The following is a 25,588-nucleotide window of genomic DNA, read 5'->3' on the forward strand; positions in this document are numbered from 1 at the left end:
AATCCATACCACACCACAAAATTTATGACAACTTGGTGTACGTGTAACTCAACGTGACAAAATACAAAACACTCATTTATGACAAAAGGCCATTCGTGACAGAATCATTCATGACAAAATTCTTGGTGTTCATCTTAACTAATTCATTGTTGATGACACATACAAGAAATTCAAATGCACACCCTAAGAAATGTCTCAACAGTTTTCTTAGCCAATATGAAACTGCCATCAGCCCTAACCTTCTGCTCTGTAGTAAACCTTTCAGAAATATTGTGCAGCATAGGCTATAGGGGTACGAATACTAAGACTTTTGATGGGCGCTAAACCCGCTCACCAGCATCACTGGTAAATTAAGTTCAAGTTTGGGGGCTACTTTAACGCGGATGTTTTATACCATGCTCAAACTTGTTGCTAACCAGGGATTAGAAACCTTGCAGATGCGAAGTGCCGAGTAGCCTCCAGTGGGATGCCAAGAGTTCCTTCAGGTTCGTGTTGTATTTCGTTAATCTTAATACTTAATGTATACCTACAAGAGTATAACGTAGGTGTGCTCCTTGATTTTTTTCATTTATATATGAATGGGACAGATTTGTTCAAAATAACATTTATTGATTTTCAATGTAATTCTGCCTAAATGTTTTCTGAATTTTATTTTTCAATTTACATGACTTGCAGACCAGGATATGCTTGAGGAAAAGTGTTGTGAGTCAGATTACTTGAATTAGCGTCAATGCAGCTCAGCCATTGAGGAGTCTGTGTACCATGTTTGTAACTTATCCTTTTGTCGGCTTGCTGGAGGAGGAAACCAAGGGGAAATACCTTGGTTCCTTTCTTTCGTCATAGGCAGGATTCGAACTCGGACCTTTCGAAACCGGTGGCGAGTGACAAATCCACTTAGCCCACAGTGTTTGAGAACCCTCCATTATCAGTTTACATCAACGTTTTCCTTTGATATACTGATGTATAATGTTTATAAACCATCGTGATGATGGTTTTGTGAGCCATAAATTCCACAAGACTTCCTTCTTTGTCTTCAAATATATTTTTTATGGCGGATGTTTGAACTTTGAGTTTTTTGAAAAAAAAATCACGCCTCCACCTGTTCTCTTCCAAAAACGTTTTTCATCAAAAAGTTTTTTTCATTACGTAGTAGAAGTTAGAAGTGTGACTCTCATTACATTAGCATGTCCCACGTTTTATCCTAAAAAGCTGTGAGCAAAATTTGTTCTGCTGTGTATTAATTCTTTCTTTTTTTTTTTTTCTCTCGGATTTCTTATTGTCCAAATTCGGAACGCCCTAGGTGAACTAGACTACGTCATAACAAGTTTTTCGCTTAAAATAAGCGGGACACTTAAGTTCTGTTTTCCATGTGAATGAATATTTTTTTCTGGCTGGTGTGGACAATTTCTTTCTTTTGTCATGTGACCAACTGCTTCGTTTTGTTAAAAATATCGGCAGTTATTGATGCGCAAGTCATCCAGATCAAGGGTCATTCCTGGTTAATATTCTTCCTTATTTGAATTGATAACTCAAAAGATTAACCGTAAATATGAAAGAGAAAAATCACCATGCTGTATAAAAAAAGAACTTAAAGTGGATAAAAGAATGGAATTTAATTAAATTTATTAGAACTGAATTTAATCTAATAAACTTTTTAATTAATAATCTAAATTATTATTAAAACAAAATTTTAATAAAGAGTGAAACTCCTCATTTTCTGCATACGTAATAAATAAATTTTCTGCTTATACTCTGGGATGAACACTAGCCAGAGGAATTCATATACTGAGAATAGAGGGCAGCATCGTATTTGGTAGTCACGTGAGCTTGAACCATGGACGTGCACGAAAGTACCCTGCCTGTTGACCACTCGGCTACGGAGGCCTTTTTGCTTGTAATAAACTTTTTGTTTATACTCCTTGGCAGCAATATAAGAGGAATTTATAATATTTTATGACGCCATATGAATTCTGTCGTGCCCTGTGCGAAACTCTTTACTGGCAAACAGATCCCTTGACAACGGTCGCTGTGTACGTTTAAATCGAAAATACTGTAGATGAAAGAAGACGGATCTAAATTGTAAAAAGCCGAAAGGAGCCTTAGCCACACTAGACACCAGTTGCATTAGTTTTTGCATTCATAAGCGGTGTCCTATCCACCTGCCTCTAGTTTAGGATGAACTGATATGTCTTAATCCTAACTATGGCGCTTATAATTATCTATAGATTCTGGAATTACTCAGATGAAACTTCCGTATGTGATTGGCAAAAATATCTCCACAACTTAAGCGGTTCCAACTTATTAAAAGCCTTAACATCATACTTTTAAAATATTAAAAAATCTCTCTGTATTCAGCTCAGTACAGCGTAAAGAGAAAATTTCAAGAAAATTGCGAGGGTCTGTAAACAGTTTCTTAAAATACATTGGACGCACAGTGTACCGCACATTTCACTTGGAATCTGAAAGTTCCTCCTAACTTTCTGCCAAATGCTTCATTTAAAAAGTATCTGAAACGTTTTCAGAGTGTTATAGCTACTAATAGTACATCTTTGGATATCAAGAGAGGTCTGGAAAATATAGGTACTTCACTAATGGGTCATTAGCTGTCACTTCTCGGTAACGAGGTCATCAAGGCTTTTCGATTTCATTTCTTGGAAGTGCTTCCTGCTAAGTTGTAGCTAAAAGGTCGAGTACCTAGTCGATAAGCAATGCTCTGGTTATTGGAACACCACTGTACAACACTGCGCAATATTATCAAAACCCCCTTTTTTCCTCTTCATTCTATATTACAGTTCACTCGCCTTTGTTCAATAGAAAAAAAAAGCTCAATTTTTAACACATACCGAGAGAGCTTTACAACTCTCCATCCGACTGTATTACAGTTAGCATACTTGTTCTTAATTTCTCTAATCCGTTCGTTTCCTCTATTGTGGCAGGAGATATTCCGATTAAACTTTTAAGACTGCATTAATTTTTTAAAGGAATGACTTCAATTTTGAAAATAAAAACAAATGTGTAAATAGCATGATTGACTAAAAACACTTTTTTTTTTTCTTGCAGAGTAATAGGTTTAGATTGAACATGTAGTGCATTGGTACACAATTCTAGGGGCCCAAATGGGAGCCATTTTCTTTTCAGGGAACCTAAAACTAACGTGCAGTAGTTATATTCTTTCCTCCACACCGTTAGTTGAAAAAGGTGTGTCTTATCTCTGCATCTGCCCGTATACTTCCGACGGGTGGGGTGCGACTTTTAATAGAAAGCATGCTTGCGTGTGTCTGCATCTTTCGAAAAAAAGAAAGAGAAAAAGAGTATAGCTTTTTTGGGGGATTTAGTCACAGCAGCTATTGACTCGACAGAACGTGTACTTTCTTAAAATTAGCGATATCACTGTCAGTAATAACTTCTTCCAGTTATATAAGTATAGATTTATATAAGGCTGGTAAAGAACAAATTACATAATTAAAGGTCATGTAATTCTTAATTAATTTTGACATCTTTTCAGTATTCTGGGAACTATGTGTGTGTTTCACCATCTGAATAAGTTCAAAACCACTTTAATCCACTTTGATCTGGTGGACCAATCAATGTACTGTAGATCAAAATGGTTTTAAACTCATTCAGATGGTGACACACGCATAGTTCCCAGAATACTCCATTTGGGTTTAAATACTAGAGGTTGTAGATTAATACAATAATAAAAATTGAACAACTGAGACCAATGTTGTTTTTGATTTTCTTAAAGCGACTAAGAGATAGAGGGCATGATGCAAAAATTTGCAGATGATATCAAGACTGGTAAAGTATTTAATGATCAGCACCAAGCAGAGCTCTTTCAGGACGACTTTGACTTCAGGGATGGTCAGAAAACTGGTAGCTATGTTTTAATGTAGCAAAATTCAAGGTCTTACACGTGGAGAATAGCAATCCCAAAATAAATTACGCACTTGGTGGATTTAACTGAAAACAGTGGAGGAAGAAAGAGATTTGGGAGTTATGACACTGTTGGGCATGAAGTTCTCTGAGCACATCCATATGAGTTAAGACTTCAAAATGTGGGCTACAGAGCTTCAAAACTAGACACTTTGCAGGAGATTGTATTGAAGTGTGTAACGTTCTGAGAAGCGAAAATAAAATGAACGAAAGTGAAATTTTCACTCTTATAAATGATTACAGAGCTAGGGGCAATAAATTCAAATTACGAGGGGGAGAGGTTTAGCCAGCTAGTTGTTAATCATTGGAATAAGTTGCCTCCATGGGCGGTTGAAGCTGCCAACTTGGGGAAATGAAATTCAGAGAGCAGCTGGATAGATACCTTTTCTTGAGGAGAGGATCAAATAGGTAGTTTATTTTATTTTAATTAATTTTTAATTAATTAATTACTTCCTTTAGTTGGTGGGGCAAAAGCCTAGGGCTTTCTGATGTCCAGTCGGAAATTTCTTATAAATATTTAAAAACGGAAAGAATTTACAACATAGAAACAATTTTGCTACTTGCTTCAAAACTTCACAGTAAACTACCAAAAAGAGTCTCTACTACTTTAGATACATATAAATGGGATGCATTACGGACGTTATGCCAGATGTTCAATATGTCAGCCACCAAGACGCATACTTGAACATTTCTCAACAGCCCAACATAAGGCGGAGCACATGTCAGCTGTAATTCTGCCTGCTTCCTGTTGTATCATCGCCCTCAAATCCTGCAATGTTTGTGGCTTATGAGTGTACACTTTATCTTTTAGATATCCCTATGCAAAAAAGTCTAGGGAAATGATGTTTTGAGACCTTAGGGTGGGATATTCAAAATCATTCCCCTGCGACCTATCCATCGTTAGGGAATTTCATTATTCAGGTGCGCATGGGACATCCATGTGAAAAGGTGGAGTACACCATTCTGTTGAAAATACACCAAGGCATCCGGAAATACGTTTCTTATCGAACTCCGTCACATAACAACAGTCCAAGTAACTGAATCTGTAAGATCCGATTAGCCGACGAGAGGAGAGTCCCATCCACACATCGATCCCTAGCAGGTTAACATCTTTCCGTAGAAAGCGTTAATGATCATTTATTTTTTAAATTATTAAATTAATTTAATAATTAGAGTAAAAATTAAATTTAAATTACATTCATTTTAATCTTCAACATAATGAAAACATTTAGTTTTTATTTAAAATTCCTATTTGTTTATTTCAGGTATAAAATAAACAACTATTTCTATTCAAATTGTAAAAATGTAGCTCTTTTAAAGATTTATACATAATTCTGACTCACTCTGTATATATAAATCGAATTCGGCCATTTCATTATGGAATCTTTTAAAAAATTTATAGCTCTGTTTCCAATAGATAGTTCTGATCTTTCCCTTTTTTGACTTTCATCTATTCGGACCAAAAAAAAAATCTGGCAGGGAACCGATTCGGTGATAACGATGAAGTTAAACAGTGTGTTGAAACCTGATTGAATGGAAACGACCTTGAATTTTAGGACAGCAGTGTCGACTACACTTGGCGGGATGTGCTTGAGATGAGGTGACTATTTCGAAGAGTGGACTAATTTGCCTTCATTTCAATGTCGTTTCATTCCTTCGTGATTATCTCTCTTTTCACAAAAACATCTGCCACCTTACTTTTCAAACAGCCCTTTGTGTTCATATATAACTGTTACTATATCAAATAGAACCCTTCATGATTCCGAATTAAAATAAGAAAAACAGAACTGATTTTAATTTTTATTAATGAAATGGCCATGCTTTTATTTAATTTCACTGAAATGAAGTTTATTTATCGATTGTTCATTTGCACTTGGAGTCGAGATTAAAAAAAGAAAAACTAGCTTATATAATTCTCAGTTCCCTACTATTTATCTCTATTCTCACTTTGTTTCCTGTTTGTTCCTTTATCATTCATTTTCTATTGGGATAAATTTCTGAGATTGATAAAAACACTAAAATAATGAATCGGCTTTATATATTGCTTGTGTGCGAAAGAGTTTTTTTTTAACTACTTTTTTTTTCTTTTCCTCTTTCTTGTAGGTGCTCAGACGATTGATCCTCGAGCTCCTTGTGAGAAGCAAGATCACAATAGTTCCTGTTCAGGTAAATAAGTACTAAGATTTATTATTTCACGATCAACGCCGACAACGTACGGGATTATTAAAGGCGCACTTTCTTTTAGCCGTAGCGATCACAAGAATCGATTTATGGTAATTTAATTAAGTAAAAAACAAACAGAGATTTCCAAATGTAGTAGTTAGTGAGTGGGAAGGCAAGCAAGCCGCGTGGAATGCTACAGTTTCCATAGGCAACGATAGTCAAATTCCATCTGGGCAGAAACAGCTTTACCTTCGACGAGTCTTGTTTTTTAATCCATTGAAGAGCTGTCATTCACTGCGCGAATCATTTGAATTGGGAAGTGAACTAGTCGAATTAACGGTTTATATAGCTAGGAGGAAAAGTGGGGGACAGGAAGAGTTTGCAGGGCTTGTGGGAACCAAGCAGGTGGGAGTCGGGTTCACGACTTCCTGTTAAAACGGAAAGTGACACCTCTGTTCTCCACTTCCTTATTATCGATTGTTCTCGAGTGTTTGATTAATGTGCCAAATAGAAAGGCCGCCAGAGACAGCAAGCCAATGCACTTAACTCCCCGAGAGGGCTAGGTGTGTGATTGATTGCCGCACTCCGTGTACCTGGAGCGCTGTCATATCAGCCGAGAGCTCCCTCTCACCTCCACAAGCAGGAAGGAATCCGTTTTCAGTTCCATACCGAAGCATTAATCCTCTTCACAGGAGATAGTTGATTTATCTGGGACAGTAGTCTGTTCCACCTGACGGCCATCCATAAGGGATGAATATGGGGAGCACCGAGAGGAACGCTCTTTTGTACCTCGTGACGCTAATAGACGGTTCCTGTGCAGCTACCTTGGTTGAGGCCGCACAACTGCGAGAGCTGATCGACCGTACTCAGAGCACGATAATTCCGATAATTTATGTGCTCGCAATTTTCTCCTTTATTTTGTCAAAACTGGATTTTTTTTTCCTAGTGTTTCGTTTTATCAGCAGAACAGATGACTAAAACTCTTCTTAAGTGCGTGCTGGAGAAAGGTTATATAACGGCGTAGCGATAAGAATGACGGGAAGAGGAAAAAAAATTGCTTGTGCGCACATTCATGTCTACGTTGTATGCTTATGTCTAGAATTGTGTTAATGCGTGTGGGTTCAGTTTTTTCTTTTTTTTTTCGCCCTTTGCCTTTTTTGTAGCACAATGCGCTTTTCTGTAAGCATTTGATTAGGTTATGATCGAGTTGATTTTCCACTACACGGCTTTCGCACTAAAGTGGCTTCTCTTCGGTTTACTAAATCGAACCCGGTTTATCGTGTGACAATGCGAAGAACATATAAGAACTGCAAAAAAAATAAAAAAAAAAAGAAAGAAAAGAAAAAAATCGAGCTTTGAGAAAGCATCCAATTCGACATCTCTTTTGGATACGTTTTAGTCCATTTGGATAACACGAATAATTAGTAACAGCTGCCTTCACCCAATTCGGATACCGATTAAATCGCATCACATGCTTGTTATGGTACCTTTAATGGTCTCCGTGTGTAATAATATAAGAGGTGCTATGATAGACTTCGTGAGCTCATTACGAACGACGATATAGAGCGATACTCGTGCGATTAATGTTGTCAGCACAGTCGGAATTGTTAAAGCAATGCAAAAGTCACCAAGATGGCTGAGCCTTTATTGAGCGAGAGATGTCACGAAAATTAATATTCAGCATATTGAGCGGTGTTAAAGAGTGGAATATTAAAGAACACGACCGGAGGCATACTTCCATTCCATTACCGTAATGTAAATATTCATCTTCTGTAATATCATCTCCGAGCTTAGGCTGATGTTCCAACATGAAAGAAAACAGATCCTTTCTAATTTCCAATACTAGTCATTGTGTGTTTGTGTGCTGCATCTTGTTGTTTACAATCGAAATAAACAGCAAGTTTTAGTGGTCAAACTCTACTCGAAAAAGGAAATTGTAGTATTGCCATTTAAGGAACGAGAAATTAACATTTACATAGTGCTATTGTAAAACGAACCAATATTTTGAGTTGAACTTTGCTAATTGCAGATATGTTAAGCAAGTTGTAAGGCGTTTTGACGAGAAGCAGTAAGACGTAATGCATGTGTGTTTAAAGATCAGAATTTAATCCCGATGTCTGTGATATAGTTTCATCCTTGAAATGACTTGAATAAACCAGAATCAATTGCAAAATTCCAAGTAGACTAGCCATCTTATGAATAAAGAGATCGCATTGTTTGCCAAAATCACGTTTGTGTGGGGAAAATTCTCTGTTACAAGGAGATAGAGAGGTCATAGTCTCACTGTTTAAGGCAATTGTAAGACCGCATTTGGAGTACTGTATATAGGTGCAGAGACCTCATCTGAAAGAAGACATCAAGCTTCTTGAAAGGGGTCAAAGACGGGCAATTCGCATGGTGAGATCGGCAAAAGGGCAACCGTATGAGGAAAGACTTCGATTATGTGGGCTACAGAGCTTGGCAATCAGGCACCTCAGAGGGGACCTGATCGAGGTTTATACTCTTGCCACCTCGGAGGGGGGGATTAGCAAAATGAAGCCAGCGAGTGCAGCAGAGGTTGCTTCCTTACACTATATGGCTAATACTAATAATTAGTTTTTTTACCAGATCTGACAAATTAGAGATTTTCTGTTCTAGAATGGAGCGACAAGTACATATCAGTTGAGTAGAACGAACGTTAAATAAAATCAAACCGAATATTAAATACCATGGACCCAGAGCCCATGGCAGTTTTCCACCAATACTACCCATCATTATGCCACTATATTATACCGAATCACAAAATGATTCTCTCGTATGCCCTACAATGTTGGAACGGACATTAAGAATGGCAAATGATTTCTCTCATGTAATAATAAATGTCATAAATTCAAAGAACCAAACTGATCAGATCTAGATTTAGTCTCTGGAGACAGGTGATCGAATTTTATCCTGTCAGAATTATCCCAAGGATTTTAAAAACTCATTTATAAATTCTTATCTGTCTAGACTAGAGGCCGCTAATCAGTTGATCGCGATCAACTATTCGATCCCAAAGTATAGTTTGGTCGGTCGCTGTGCACAGACATAAAAATACACCAAGAACACAGCCCAAACAATTTCACCAAATAGTAACATTAAATTTCATGTAAGTATTACTAAAATTGTTTGAAAATTACTATTAAATATTATACACAATGTTGACGGTGTTGATAGTGGCGCTGGGTTGTCACCATTTGATATGACTGGACAGAAAGTGAAGTAGTAGAATGTTAAATACTTTCTACTACTTTTTCTCTTAAAAGGTTTACAACTAAATATTTCACTGCCAGAAATTATTAATGACTTGCCTGATTTAGTTTTTAAGTTTATTTCAAATTTTATGAACTTGTCTAATGTATTTTTATAATAAAAATTATTATAATTCTATAATCAGAGTATTTTATTTCAGATAGAGATACCTCGCAAAACTTTGCGACCACGGGTTCCTGTTTAATTTTTAAAGTATCTGATATGGTGGAAAAGGTTACTGCTGTAGACTATTTAAAATATGATTTCTATTATCCAAACATATATAATCTTTATTGTAGTAAGAGAATTTGTATGAACGAAAATCAGTAATGAGATGATCAATGAGAATCATTGCGTTGATGTCACTTAATAAATATAAAAGGACCATCTAGAACATCTTTAAAATTGCCTCAGCGTTTTTGACTGTTTTCTCTCTGGTTTCGAATTGGTGTCAAAGGCGCGCCATTTTTGTTGTTAGAGATAGGAAGAAGTCACATGGGGAAAGAACGGGGCTCTCTGTCTATGATTTTTTAAGATTTCATCTTGTGAGCAACTATAGATCCAACTTTTAATTAAATTAAAATTAGTTTTTGTAACATGGTTAAAATAAAAGTACTGGTGCATACAGGAAACTTCTGAAGTACTCTTTGCCTTTCTCCACGTTTCGTCATTACCACTGACTAATCGCCAGTTTACGATTAGTCAGTAGTAATGAATAGATCTGTCCGTTAACATTTCTTTAAATTGGGTTGATTATTCAGCTTCTGTTTTAGAGGGAAATAATCATGATTACAAGATTCATGGATAAGTTCACTAGCATTTTTCCTACAGTTTTTAAAATTATTATTATCTTCTTTTTTCTTCTTGGTTTATTTTTATTTATTTTTTTATTTTTTCCATCCCGTGACGGGTACTGGTACTAGGCGCATAGGGTGGTTGTTATTTCCGGCTATTTATTGGTCAAGGAACTCTCGGACTACCCTACAGGTGTTCTGGATCGCGGTTTTCTGGAGTTCCTTGTAGGTGTTCTCTGGGAGGCCTATTGCTACTGGGTTCTTATATAGGCTCTTTGGCACAATGCCTGCGGTTGACATGGTGATCGGGATGGTCGTTACTTGTGCCGTATGTGGCATCTCTTTGACTTCCTGTGTACTTCCTGATCTTTTTCTCATAGGGTTTCTGGCGGTTGCTGGTGTTGGGCACGGCTATGTCGATCAGGTAGATAGTTCTTTTCCTTCTTGTCAATGAGGGTTATGTCCAGTCTGTTGTGCTAGATCATCTTGTCCATTCTTATGGCGTGAGTCAATAAAGCTTGTAGATAGGGGTATATAGTACGTCCTGAGGTTCGTACTTGTAATACGGTATACTTTCTCTGATCAATTGGTTTTTGTTTGCTAGCTTCTGATGTGTTATCCTGGCAATCTGGTTGTGCCTGTGAATGTACTCCGTCTGGGTGATCACCCTGCATCCTGCGATGATGTGCTAGCTTGTTTCTGGGCCAAGGTATCATCGTTGACATGTGTTGTCTGTCACTTTAGAGTTCTTGGTGATGTATTTATTATTATTATTATTATTATTATTATTATTATTATTAGTAGTAGTAGTAGTAGTAGTAGTACTAATAGTAATTTAATTAATATTAAATTAAAATTAAAAACGATTATTTTTTTATAATATTCTGGCTAGCTGAATTTTCATTTTAGAAATAAGAAAAATTTGAAGCAATCTGAAACGAAAGAATTCAAAGATTATACTGCTGACGTTTTATTAGCTATTCCACTGATTCTCTCTAAATGTACGTCAGTGCTCCCCTTGCATAAACTTATCCAGAATTCTGTCTTTTGAATCACTGAAGATAGTTTATTCAGTTCCACTGGCCTATTAAAACTGGTCTATTAGTTGCTTTCAGTTAATGAATTTTTTTGATTATAAGAGTTTAATCATAACCTGAAGTTAGTAGATGAAATTAGTGATACCCACAGATGAAATAATATCCATATATTATTTCCATTTTATGGTAATAATATCCAATAGATGAAATCCGTATTACCTTAATGAGCAATTCTGTGTGATTTTTGTTTTACGTTATGCATAACATATAACAGTTTGTTTGAAATGATAATAATCATACCTAGGAATGAAACAATTTCTTTCCTCTCCTCTACCAGATGTTCTTCTTCACATCTGCCATAACTCATATTTACGTACTGAATGTAGAGATACAATATTCACCTTGTTTGCAGTATTCACTTGGCATGAAGGCGTTATTAAGTCTACCTCTGGTAATTACAAGCTGTGGGTAGAAGAATCCCAGTGGCATTCTTCTGAGTGATACAGATGTGACTTCACCCTCTCTCACTGCACGAATATGTTTATGTTCTTCAAGGCGTATGAGATCTCGGAACAGATAGTTTATTAAGCTAACACCGAAAAGTCTTCAACACCTGACCTTATTTAAATAATATCCATCTTCATAAATAGGGGCTACAAATATAACGTCTTTCGGAAAGCGGAGAGAAGGAAAAAAGCAGGAAAAATAAAACCAGAAAAGGAATAGAGCAACAAGAAAAATGACGTTGCATTTAAATCTTTAAAATAAATTCGAAAGGCAAGCCTATACTTACTGCAATTTTTTATCGTAAAAAGTTCGACAAAGGCGAGAAAAAAATTTGTTAAGACGCAAATAAGTTTTGCTATTCATTTTTTAGTCAGGCGCAAATAAGACAATGAAAAATTTGTAAACTACCCTGTGCACCACCTTATGGGAGAAAATCAACAACAAAAAAAGTTTCTTGTACGTCTTAAATTTCGATGTTATACTCATCATCTTATAATGGGCAGTATAGTACCTCTGAAGATATTAGAATGCGACTTGGGATTGGGTTTTTTGGAGGTATTTTTGCCTTAAAACGTATGCTCGTAGTGTAGTTTATTTACGAGTTATTTATCTCTACGTACTATATCTCAGAAGTTATTCTTATTATCATCTGAAAAGTTATCTCTCAGGAGATACGAGTAATCCTCAAACTTTTGTGACAGTGACCAATGTCCAATTTCTGATACCAAAATATCAGGCATCACTGATATTTTGGTATCATGTAGATGTCCTCTTAGATGCCAAATAATAATAATAAGCCTGTTAGACAGCTTTAAAACAGTTTTTCTCTGTGTATATTATGACGTGTATTTTATGTTGGTACACCAGCTATTATGACAAAAGTTTCTTTAATACGTTAATAATACGTTAAAAAATTACAAAAAATGCTACATGATCAAGCTGCTGTTGTAGTTGTAGTAGAGTTTTAGGAGCATCAGCGACTAAGGCCATATTGCTCAGTGTATACTGTTTGTAAATTGCGTGTGTCCTGTGGTCGATTTTCCGTTTGATGGACGAAAAACCGAGTTTCCGGTAGAAAAAAACCATGCTACCCTCACCTGAGACCAACTAACTCAACCAGGTTGTGAAAAAGGCTCATAAAAATTCCCCTGATAAAGCAAGATACCTTTATTTGCGATACTTGACAATTAATGCCTTATTGTAGAATTTACATCTAACGCTAGGGTAAAAATAGGGATTAAGAGAAATAGAGTTTAAGATAAATGAAATGCAGATTCTCATTAATTTGAAAATAATACTGAGCCGAATTGAAAAGATAAAGATACCATAAAAGTTTAACACCGGTACTGCCATAAATGGCAATGAAGAAACAACATTAATCGTTTAGAATAAATATTGATAAGAGTCACCTTAATAGTCGTGTTGGAAAGTGGAGAACCAATCGCATATTTGAATGTATTTATCGCAAGAGCTAGACCTCATTATCGTATTCTCTAACCCACTGAAACATCTCTGGATGTGTTTGCTCCTTTTCACTCTGATGATAACCGTTAGACGTATTTTTGGGACCTTTCCAACAAATGGAGCTGGTGCCGTGAGAACGTTAACTCGTATACAACGAGTAACAAGTATTACTTTTATTTATCTATTTTATTATTTTTATTTACTTTTTTTTCCCTATTTTTTTTTTATTTTGACCGCAAGTACAAAATAAACTGTACAAATAAAAATCGGAATTTCTGCATGCAGTACTACTTTCGCTACTGGCAAGTATCCAAAAAAAAAAAAAAAAAAAAAAAAAGAGGTAAGTAAAATAGATAAATTTTTTTTTAGGTCCATAATTGACAAGACAAAAAAAAAAATCGATTTGAAGTACAGAAATCGCCAATCCAGGTATAATCTATAAATCTAGGTTTTAGACCTGGTTTTCATACTTTCTCATAAGGGTTCTTTCATGAAAGTCGAGTTCTGTACCTCGTAGAACTTTTCTGCTCTGTCATATCCGTGTTCTTTAAGGCTGACGTAAATAAAGGGTTGAAAGGAGAATGGAGATGAATGTAGCAATACGTAACATATTATAAAGTTGCTGTAGAGTGTTATGGTTGAAACAGGAAAAGTATTAGGTAAGTCACTATAGTGCGATGTAAGTAATGCTAAAATACAACCCAGACTTGTACTGAAATGTTGAGTTAGGCTGTTTAAGATGATGCCTTCTGACCTGAGCTGCCTTGGCAGCTCAGGTCAGAAGGCATCAGTATATCGTGGCTCTAAATTGCATGTATTCTAGACTGATGTATTTCGTGGTAGGAAAATCTGAAGTTTCTGAAAGAAGAAAAAAGTAATAAAATAAATAATCTTTGTTGCACACACAAAAATCTACACTCCTGCCTAAGATTACCTAACTACAACCCAAAATTGCTTTATAAAGAATTCTTCTGATCTGCTGCAGAACTAAACTTAAATCCTTTTCCGAACAGGTCACAAGATGACTATCCACTATGAAACAACTCAAGTTATGATAGTAAATCGCAGTAAACTACATTAAGTAATGTAGTAATGTAGTGTTGATTCTTCTTTAGGGGAACTGGCCCTGCTTATTCAAAGAGTTCGTTCAGAATTCTTAAGGGCTGAGGAGAGAGAGAGTTCTTTACTTGCTGTTTAAAAAAAAATCATCGAGTTTGGTATTTCTTTCTCTCCAAGAAGAATGTAAACTTTAGTATTTACAGGAATTGATACGAATGAAGCTACACCAGGGATGAGCTTACATGCTTGAAAAGTAGCCAGATAAAATGAGCTGTCGAATGCGAAAACCTATTTATAAGTCCCTTAAAGCAAAAATATCAGTTGTAAACGAGTTCTTGGAAGCGTAAAAATTAGAATAACAACAAATAAACGATCAGTTTACCCACTTAGAAATGTAGTGAGAGTATCAAGTTCGTACAACAACAGACCCAATGGAGAGTTTTCCACCTTGTTTTATGTCGAAATCAGAACAAATATACTTTTGGGTGTTTTCACAGGATAGCTGTTCCAGATGCATGGTTATAGGCGTTGTTCTTCCTTCCAACACTGAAATTTAATTACTGAGCAGTTTCTTAAGTAAACTTCTGGTTAAGTTATGGGTTAAAATTAGAATTTTAGAGATGCCACCTAACACCGGTGGAAATGAAACAGAGAAAATAACCCAGCGCTAATATTTCTAAAGTTTTACAGTTAATATTTTTGAAGTAATATTTCTGTCACATCTGCTCTCATAAATATAACTGATTTTCGTTTTTTTTTATTTAAAAATTTTGAAATTATTCTGCAATATTTTTAATATTACCTATCCAAGGTTTCAAAGTTACAGATAGGGTCCGATTGAAAAAAGAAAAAAAATATATTAGAAACTTTAGGTATTCCTCTTACAACTGGGTGTTTAATAAACTTTTCTTCATGGAGGAGTTTACTAGAAGTCCCCAAAGTGTAGAACCACTAGCTTACATTTATCTTTTCTATTTGTGTTTAGATTAAAATTCTCATTTGATTTAAATTAGATTAAAAAGGAAATGGTTTTATCTCATTCAGTACTATTTTATGTTACTGCTTAAAATAAAATACCGTTTTATAAGATGTCAGTTACAGATTGTAGTTATATTAATGAAGAAGGTGCAAGGTGTATTAAGGTCCCTCAGTAGAGCCCCCTGACATCCCCTTAACATCTCTAGAGCAATCCTACACTCGCTGCATGGAATGACCCCCTGGAAACAAATTATCACCACCCGAGATGTAATTACTAAACTTATATCGGGTAAAGCAGATGCTCCAGCTGCCCTCCATCAATAACCTGAATGAAATCAGGCAGGAAAAGAAAAAATTGCCATCCTACTACTTCAGACCTGGCAGGACAGATGGACTGCTACCGAAAAGGGCTACCGAATGAAATCAGGCAGGAAAAGAAAAAAATTGCCATCCTACTACTTCAGACCTGGCAGGACAGATGGACTGCTACCGAAAAGGGCCCAATCACCAATAAATTTATACCGTATGTGAATGCCGTATTTCCTAAATCTCCAACTTGGTTTTCTCCTGGTCTTTATACCACCTACCTCATTACTGGATACGGATTAATAAACCATAAATTAACATCCATGGGAATCATTGACAACCCCTACTGTGCATGTGGTGAAATAGAAGACTGGAACCATCTAGTATATACCTGTCAACACTATGAGGACCTCCGCAGCACCCTGTTTACTCGTATACAAGATAACCCTCAAGGAAATGAACACTTATTCATCACAGAAGAAAACTACTACTATGAGTTTACCAAGTTTGCACAAGCCCTCTTCACAAGACGGAGCACCCTATTGCCAACATAAAATAGGAACAACCCAAACATCTGATCCTAACCTAACTGGCCAACCGATCTTAACCTGGATAGGATCAACTGGCGTATGGACCACCTCATTCCTCAGTGGCAACTTGCACACGGCTCTCTTGCTGTCTTATTTATCGTCCTTCCCGGGTTCCCCTTTCAACTGATGGCGCTTATTGCTCCATTGATAACCTGGAGGATACCTTCGCCTACATCCTCCATATTTCTAGCTATACCCTCCTTTCTTGCATACACTCTGTACTTCCCCGACTCTACCTTTTTTTTTTTTTTTTTTGTCTCCGTCCAGGAAGCTCTGGCGACCCTGGCGGAGACAAGCCAGAGAATAATGGGCAGACTGGCTACCTCCTAGTGGTGTGTGCGGGCAACGTGGAGTCCCACCAGGGGCCCTGCGGCCAAATGCCAGGATACACAACAGAACCTAACGCAATATGTCATATACAACACACAACACTTTTCTGGCATTTACAGTAGTACTGTATTCCTTCACAGCGAACATATGGCGCAGATGTGGGAAACCACAGGTGGCGCCTGACCCTAATACTATGCACACTATGAAATGCCCATGGATTCATCATCTTATCCAAGAATAGAAGGATTACTAACTAACAAATATCAATGGTTCGACCTGCTCCTATCCAAATTACCTGCCTCGGTTATTTCCAGTAAACACTTGAATTTTTCGATGAGCTAAACATCGACCCTTAGATGATTTGTTGAGGGCAGTCTACATATCAAAAGATTTTTGCCAACACTTATGCCATATTACAATTTTAAACTTTCCAACTCGCCTTCACCTCCCATGAGACCTCTGTACCAGGGAAACCTAGTTGGCGCCTTTCTATGTTTTGGACAGGATTGATTACCTCTCTGGTACCTTATTACACTCTTTAAAAAATGGTATCTCTATTTAAAACACTTATATTGTAAAATATCGATCATGGCCTATTGTAATTATTTTTTTCCTGTACATTTTATATTATCTGATGTACATGTAATGTGTGATGAATATTGATAGCCTGCTTCCTCTTCCCACCCCCTCAGCTTTTATCCCATATGGTGCTGGAATTAGCTGTTTTTTTTTTTTTTTTTTTTATTTATCTTCCAGTTTTTCTGACTACTATCTTTTCTTCTTTCACAACATCTATCCATTTCTTCTTTGGTTTTCCTCTCTCTTTCCTTTCTCACTAATTTCCATTTCTAGAATTGGGTTTCCAATGTCAGCTTTGTCTCATCTTTGTATGTTTCCATTCCACCTAATTTATTCAGAACGAGTATTGTTATTTTAGAGTTTTAGGAGCATCAGTGACTTAGACTATATCTCTCTTTGTGTGTTATGTCTATACAAGTGTGTGTGTGTGTGTGTGGTCATGTACAGTTTTTGCATGTTGTGAGGGCTGAAAAACTCGGAATAATTCACGGGGGTAACCCCACTCCCTCCGCCTAAGATCGACTAACTATAGCCTCAGTTGAAGAGGACTCCAGAAATTTCTCCAGTGATAGCCGGGAATGGAACCCAGACCTCTCCAAACGTGTGAAAAAGAGTGGCAAAACCACTATACCGTCATTGAGGATAGAATGGGCATGGGCGCCGGTAGCATGGTGCAAGTGGACCAGCTTTAGATTTCGAATAATACACAAATTTTAATATTTTCCTTAATTTATTGAAACATTAAAACAATAAAAATTCTACAAAAAAATTCTACACGAAACGTTGGCTCGGCTCTATATATAAATCAGTCAAACTTGACTTAATTAAGATATTGCATGTATTCGAAAATTTTGGTCGCAAAAAATTATTCCCACATGCACCACCTTGCAAAATATCCTGCCAGCGCCCATGAGAACGGGTACTATTTTCAAGCTTCCCCTCACATGTTCATATCTAATCCTATCTTTGCTGGTTGCCCCACACATCTATCTCAGCATTCTTGTTTCTTGTAGTATGAGTTTTCTGAATACGGTGCTTTAACAAATGCCAGTCCTCATTTCCATACATCATCTCGCTAGCATCTTATCACATAACACGTCGTTCTCTGTTTCTCCTTCGCTCTCTCTGAATCTAAGTATTTAACCTGTTTTACTTTTTTGATTTCCCCCCGCCTACCTACATTAATTCACTTTGTCCCTCCTGCTTGTTCAGTTTTCCTTCGTCCTTCTGCACTCCCCCTCTCTGAAACATTCCATGTACTCTGCCCCGGCCACATCTACCTTAAGGCTCCTCTTTTCTATGCTCTTTCTCCATTCGTTTATTTTTTCACCCTATTTCAGATGCTTACTATACACTATAAATGTATTTGCGAGATTTTAAACAAATTAGACTACAAATGTATTTTAATATTATTTTATTATGAAATATCTGCTATGTTTTGGGCAACAGAGCGATTCAAGAAAGATTAATTACAATATTCAGTGCCGGTCCTAGATTTTAGGGGTCCAGGCTCAAGAATTAATATTGGGCTACTAGGTCCAATCGAGGGGCTCGAGTGCATTGCACCCACTAATCCCCCTCCCACAACATTATTTCCATGAAGGTCGAAAGCAAAATATTCCAAATAAAATCACGCTAACTAATTTTATTTGTTGTCGCATATCCTTCTATAATATCCTTCAGTAGACCACCCAACGACTTTTTCCAAGGAGGAAAAATATAAATGCGTCGCGTTTCTTTCATTGATTGTCTCGTTGAGAGCTGCAGGAAAAATCAGTTGGAGTAGGGGGCCGCATCAGGGATGCTTGGTGAATACCACAGCCTTAGAACTACGTTAACTAAAGATGGAAGACAACATATTTGTTGACTGACAGAAAGTTTACTTAATTCTGCTTTCCTTATTTCTTTAGGAATGTCTGAAGAGCATTTAGGAGGGGAGGGGGAATGCATTTCCAATTTGGCGTTTGTGTAATCAGTACTTTGTTCCCTCGGTAAAGTTTCCAGAGATATTTTGGACTTAAGAGAATACGAATATACAAAACTCTATTTGGAACAACGCAGAAGTAATGTGCTAAAGTAGTCTCACGAGGAATATTTATTATAGAGACAGGTAGACAAGTCCGCTTAACTGTATTATTACGGTTTTCGCTCTACAACTTGCACATAAACGAATTACATGTGGCTGCAAGTAGGAGGAACTAAGACATTCGGTTAAGCTAATTCCGTCACCGTCATTACCTCACCAATTAAATAATGCAGGAATGCCTGGAATGTCAAATATCCCATTTCTCTATTAGCATATCAAAGAAGCACACTTCAAGGTACAAGGGAGATGCTTTACATGCCACGAGACAATCTAGGCTCCGAGTACGTTCAAGTAAGACGGGGACAATAACTGAATTCCGTGCATGATTTTCCTCAATCTTGCAAAACAAGTAAGTCATTAAAAAGGACACAATTTCATTTTCCTACCTGCACTGTAAAGGCGAGCTATTTTCTTTTTAGCAGCATTGCAGAGATACTGTTCAGTCGCTGTAAGCACTAATCTGAATAACTCTTACAAACAAACAGTATTAAAACTACTTACAAGTAGGAAATGGATGATAATAAACGGAATAGGAGAGGTGAGAGGAATTGCTGAGGGAAGTTTTACTCGCGTTGGAAAGTTTGTAACAGAGAAAATGCGGACCAAATACCGAGTGTATTCGAAATGGAGTGTTCTGTGGTTTTTTGTTGAAATCAGCGATGGAATTATTCATTGGTATGACAAAGGGTGGACTTCACTGATTATCGAAGTGACATTGTCAAAATAGATTAAGTAATTATATTTATATTTTTTGCAACTGCCCACTTCTTGGTTGTGGTGGAAGATTTTTTGTGTCATTTTTTTAATCTACCAATCTGGGAAAAGTTTGATATCTTCCATGACCATCTTTTAGTTCTTTCTCTGTGTTTTGTACATTACGTAAAATTTTTAAAATTCAATATCGTGATGTGGCTAGCTAAACACCAGTCTACACATAATCGGGAAATGTATGGGACTGTGCTTAGTGCTGTGTGTAAACGGATTCTTGGATTTTGAACGATTTTTAGATCATCTTACATCCAGACAAACTGCGATTTTTTTTTTTTTTTGTGTGCTTTGGACACACTGCAGTAAACATTATTAATACTGTTTACTGTAGCCCTCTTTCTTATAAAGAAATAAGTAAAATGATTGATATCAATGCAGTGTTGCTTGAACTTTGTTTTTGTTGTTGTTTTGATGATCAGGCGACCCTGCTCACGTCCAGATTTTTTGTTGGAGGATTTTTCTTTGACGATGTATAACTTATCTCTTTTCCTTCTTCCTTCATGGATAAAAAAAATCGTGTGATTACCAAAAAGAGTAATTATTTGCATAAAATTTTAATACTAAAATATGAATATTAAAGACTTTTAATATGAATATTAAAAAAATGATCGTTTTTATTTTAAAAAAATTAAACGTTTTAAAGGTTAAAAAATGAAACCTTTTTAAACTTAAAAATGAAAAAAAATTAAATATGTATTTTTTTAAATTTTTATTTGTGGGTACATAGCAGATAACGCCTCCTCAGTATCACTTGCAGTTTTCAGCATATAATTAGTTGTCACATGTGCTAGAACTATGATCTTCAAACGCGTGAACTACTACACCACTTATCTACAGCGACTTACACTAGCGCGTTACTGATCGATTGAAAAAAAAAATGTACTTTTTTTTTTGGGTAGGAACCAAAGGGAATAAGGATTTTTAACTGTTTTAATTCTTCATTACTTCATCCCATTCGGTCCTTATCTCCTCTTTTTTTGATTTATTGCGGACAATAGTTTTTTCTTTTCACATTTCTTAAGACATCAGTAGAAAGCATCGCTCACTTACCACATGAATTAGTTTGCTGTATGATCATCTCTGAAGTACTGTCACAATGAGTATGAAGTCCAGCATTTTACTTCCAGTAATCAACACTCCTCTGCGTCCTTCAACACAATGAGCACTGTGTATTCGCCATTAACAGAGAGTCTCTAATTGCACCTAGATCACTAGCGACGCTTTTTTTTTCCTGCCCTTTTTCTCTTTCATTGCAGTTCAATTTTAATGCACCAAAACTTATTGAATTTAAACTTAATGCAGAGTGATAACTTTTATTTCACTGTCACTTGATCTGTACAATAGGATTTTCGCAAAGGTTGTTAAGATGGTATTCACATCCAGTAATGACGGTGATAAGGGAAATTACCTTCTGTTTTTCATTGTTCTTTAGTTTTTCCACAACCTCAGACGTTGCTCTTGTCAGTTATTCTAGTGGATAAATGTCTGTCACTAGTGTCTTTTGCATCGTGATAAGAAATGAAAAATTACTGTTCCACCAGGGCACAGTCTGTCGCTCTGGTTTCCTAGTGTGATAACGGTATTCGCTGCTCAGATGATTCTTCTTTCAGAAGAGAGAGAGAGAGAGAGAGAGAGAGAGAAAGAGAGGATATGGGTTAAATGGGCTACGTAAGGTGGATATATATTTCCTTAACATATTTTAGAGATATTGTACGTTTTCTTCCACACATTAAGAGGGGGAAAAACTTTCGGGTTATTTAATTATATAAACTAGCCAAGTAATTTGGAGTAAAGTGTATTCGTAAAAAGAATTGAACATTACTGTATATCTAAATATCCTTATTAAAGAATTAAAAGCTATTGTAGCTTGCATTCGATCGATAGAAAAATCGGTAAACGGTCGGAGGGAAGATTTTACTTTTCCTTTGTGATATTTCATTAAATTGCTGTGATTTTTATATCAACAAAATAAAGACTGGTTTTTTTTGCGATTAGAAGTTTATGTATTTATGTAGTGTTTCGTGTAATAAAAAGCTGTATAATTTTAATATCGTTATCTTGTAAACATGTATAATAATGATTTGACTTTCACAGCTAAAATTTCTAGACTAGGATGAGATATGAACCCATGCAGAGAAACCCCAATGGGTTAGCAGAGCCTTAACCACCACGTCGCTTTCTAGAATTTCCTGTAGACTATTATATTTTCTTACTTTTTAATAATTCGATTGATTTTCTGTGTTGTTGGGCTTCGAAAAGTTCGTGGTCTGTGTATAAAGGGTTTATTTGAGGAGTCTGGGAACACGTTACTTTTTAATGTAGTCTCCTTTGGGGTTAATACACTTTTACCACTCATGCTGCAATGCATTTATTCTAGTTGCAAAAAAAAATTTTTCTCTTGGGCCTCCAGGAATGTCTTCACTGGAGCAAATGACGTCTCTGTCGGTGGGAAGATGGATTCCAGCCATGTATTTTTTCAAATTAAGAAATAGGTAAATGTCCAATGGTGCTATATCTGGTAATATGGAGGACGATCCAAGATTTCAAAGCCGCACTCATGCAGTGCAGCCACGACAATGATAGACTTGTGAGCAGATGCATTGCCCTGGTGGAACATTCTCCTTTGCTGAGTATTCCTCGGCATTTGTATTTGATGTTTTCACGCAAACGCCTCAAAAGGTCTGCGTAATATGCTCCTGTGACTGTCCGGCCTTTGTGAAGGTAATCCCCTAACAACACCTCATCATCATTCCAAAAAACCGATGCCATCATCTTGCCAGCAGAAGGAATCGACTTAGCTTTCTTTGGAGAGGAGAGCTGTGTTTCCGTTGTTTGGACTGCTCCTTTGTCTCTGGCTGAAAAGGATGGACCACGTCTCATCCATGATAACAAACCTTACAAGAAAATCTGCTGGGCCTACTTGAAAATTATGCAAATGTTCACTTGACAACTCTTGTACGTTTTTGATTTACTGTTAACAACTTTCGAACCCATCGTGCTGACATATTTTTAATTGCGAGATTCACGTTCAGATGAATATTGGATGACTGCACAGTGACAGATTTTATGCATTCATTCACACAACCTTTTTGACTTCAGGACCCGTACTTAAAAAAGACGTTATTGAAACTGCATTAAACTTGGTGGATTACATTTCCGGTGTATGTTTCGTTGGTCCTTGTAAAGTTTTAAGTTCAATCATGGTCTCCCCTGCACCCACTCCCGACCACAGAAATCTATTCATATAAATAAAATGTATACTTCGCGTATTACTCTAGAACGAAAAGTCGGATCGAGGCCAAATTTTCAACCTGTATTCTGTTGGGTCATTCGGGACCAGTTACAATTTCACAGCCGTCGTCCTCTCCCCCTCTAAAACAGTCAACATAAGTGAAAGTATGTTTTCGCATTAATCGACAAGAAAATGCGGATTTCTACCAAATTTTTGACATATATTTTGTTGGCCCCTGGGCTGATTCTAAGTTCAGTTCCGATTTCATAAAATTCCCTCCCCAGTTTCTTCTATAAAAATATTACTCTAAATTTGGAACAGGAGCTCTGATCCATTTGAAAATTTCAATGCTTGCTTAAGATATTTTAGGAATCTTTGTAACAAATTTTCATGTCGATGGACTGTATTATATTGTCATAAATCATGAAATATTACTCTCTGCTAACGCTCTGCAATGTAACGCACTGTGTACATTAACTAAGTTTATTCCCGAAAACAAACTAGCCTTAGAACAAATGCAATTTACAGATACGACAACCTACGTCTAATGACCAGAATTACATTGAATTTAAGATATATTCAAGTTCAGGTTGCACTTTATACTTAAAACGTGGTAAATTATTTGTACACTGCTTTAAATAAAGAAATAGGTGAAATAGAAATATGAACATAGGTCAAACAGAAATTGTTAAAAGGAATTAAATAATTTCTTTTGTTTATCATGGAAATGCATTTTTAATATTCATACCAGTTGTTAATACGAGAACGTATTAACAATTGTCTACATTGCTAGAATGTATTTTACGTTTCAGCACCATTCAGCCTTGCTAAAATAACATCCATTTTCTGCTAAATTACTTGTTAAAAATAGCACTTTGAAGGGGAGATACAGCAGTGAAGAAAAATGATTAAAATCCAAATAGGTGTACGAATACGTTTCTGATAATAGTGCCCCTCGTAGGTAACTTAGCGAGAGGTGGGCTAAAGCAGTAGGCTAAGTCTGCTCACACCTAAGTTATTATAACCAGTGCCACAGATGGATAGAGTGTCCTTCAAGCAAGGAGGGCAGTTATTCCTGGAGGAGTTCGCAAAAGAGATCACTGGCGCGGACCTCATCTGTTCGGTAATATTTTATAGCGGTAGACATTCTCTGAGAAGATATTACCGGGCGTCCCAGAGTGAGTTCCTGTTTGAAACGAGGTGCAAAGTTCAGTGTGGATAGCCATCTCTGTTTGGAGCTGCGACAATCCTTTGGGTTATTCATATAGTAAAAGAATAGACGTGAATAATGGGATTTATGTACGTATGTATTGTATTTGTTTGGGTCTGGTGTCTTTATTTAATACTTTATGCAACTCTTCGTTCGGCATGCTTTTAAAGCATGAAACATTTTGAAGATAATTAAGCAATGCTCATTTCAAGTGAAAACCTGAGGAGGAAATAAGTAACTGGTTTACAGATAACTGGCTTCTTCGCGAAAAATTTCAATTCCCTGTTGATATAGCGAGATCTGAATAATTAAGTTTGAAACTGCTAATTGGTTAATTAGATTAATTTGCACAAACGCAGATTTTTATATTGTAACGTACATTTGTATATTTTTTTGTGTGTCCAAATAACATTTCTTAGCCGCATAAATCGATTTTGCATCTGCAATTCATTTGGTATTTACGTGTAGCTCATAAAGTTTCTTTTCTTTTCTTTATTGTGAGGTCTTGAATTTGGTAAAAGATGCACAACGTTGTATCATTGGAAAAGCAATTTTATATATAATTTGCGATTACATTTTTGTTCGTAATAAGTTTGTACAGTTTTATGTTAAAATTTAAAAATTTACTCTTCCGTTTATCTTAGCTCGGTACAGGTAAAAGGTACACATCCAGCTAATATCCACGTCAACTTGAGTGGTGATAAGCCATGGTTTATCACTGACTTCTTACCGCTAACAATAACAGAGTAGTTTGTTTGGCCAGCTTGTCTCATAACAGTCTAATTACAGCTCAAACAATCTTTTATCTCTACTGTTTATTTTAATATCGTTGATAGAAGAATTTCGAGTCAGCCCACTCCGAGTTGTCCCACAATATAAGAATTCATTTTAATTTTACTTCGGAGGAGGGAGAGAAATAGAATAATATCGCAAACAAATTAATTTCGCAGAAAATTTTTATTATAATAAAAAAGAAGTCGGTTAAAGAACAGCTATAGTTCCTGTCTTTTGAATTACATTTCAAAAGTGCTATAGATAAAGGTTTAGGTTAGTTAGAATAAGCGCCGAGGCAGCTAAGGCCATGAGATGTCAGTGTATCATGATTGTAAATTGGTTATATTCTATGGCTGGTTTGTTTGTTTAGCTGGATAAATAACTTTATTTTTCCTGTGGTTTCAATGCAACACTCACTTTAGTTGTAGTAGGGTTTTAGGAGCATCGGCAACTAAGGCCATATTGCTCCGTGTATACCGTCTGTAAATTGCGCGTGTTTTATGGTCGA

At 36.3% G+C, this 25,588-nt stretch overlaps 1 protein-coding gene across 1 annotated transcript in view; it reads left to right on the top strand.

The window, feature by feature from the left end:
- Positions 1-25,588, top strand: part of zfh1 (Zn finger homeodomain 1) — a 516,729-nt gene that overhangs the window by 133,056 nt on the left and 358,085 nt on the right. Inside the window, exon 2 of the mRNA XM_090381889.1 lies at positions 6,037-6,099. The gene's annotated coding sequence lies outside the window, so the exon portion shown is untranslated. The remainder of the gene's footprint in view (positions 1-6,036; positions 6,100-25,588) is intronic.

Source organism: Mastigoproctus giganteus, chromosome 9 (genome assembly GCF_048544385.1).
Source record: "Mastigoproctus giganteus isolate SK-2022 chromosome 9, ASM4854438v1, whole genome shotgun sequence".
In the NCBI taxonomy this organism is placed as follows: domain Eukaryota; kingdom Metazoa; phylum Arthropoda; class Arachnida; order Uropygi; family Thelyphonidae; genus Mastigoproctus; species Mastigoproctus giganteus.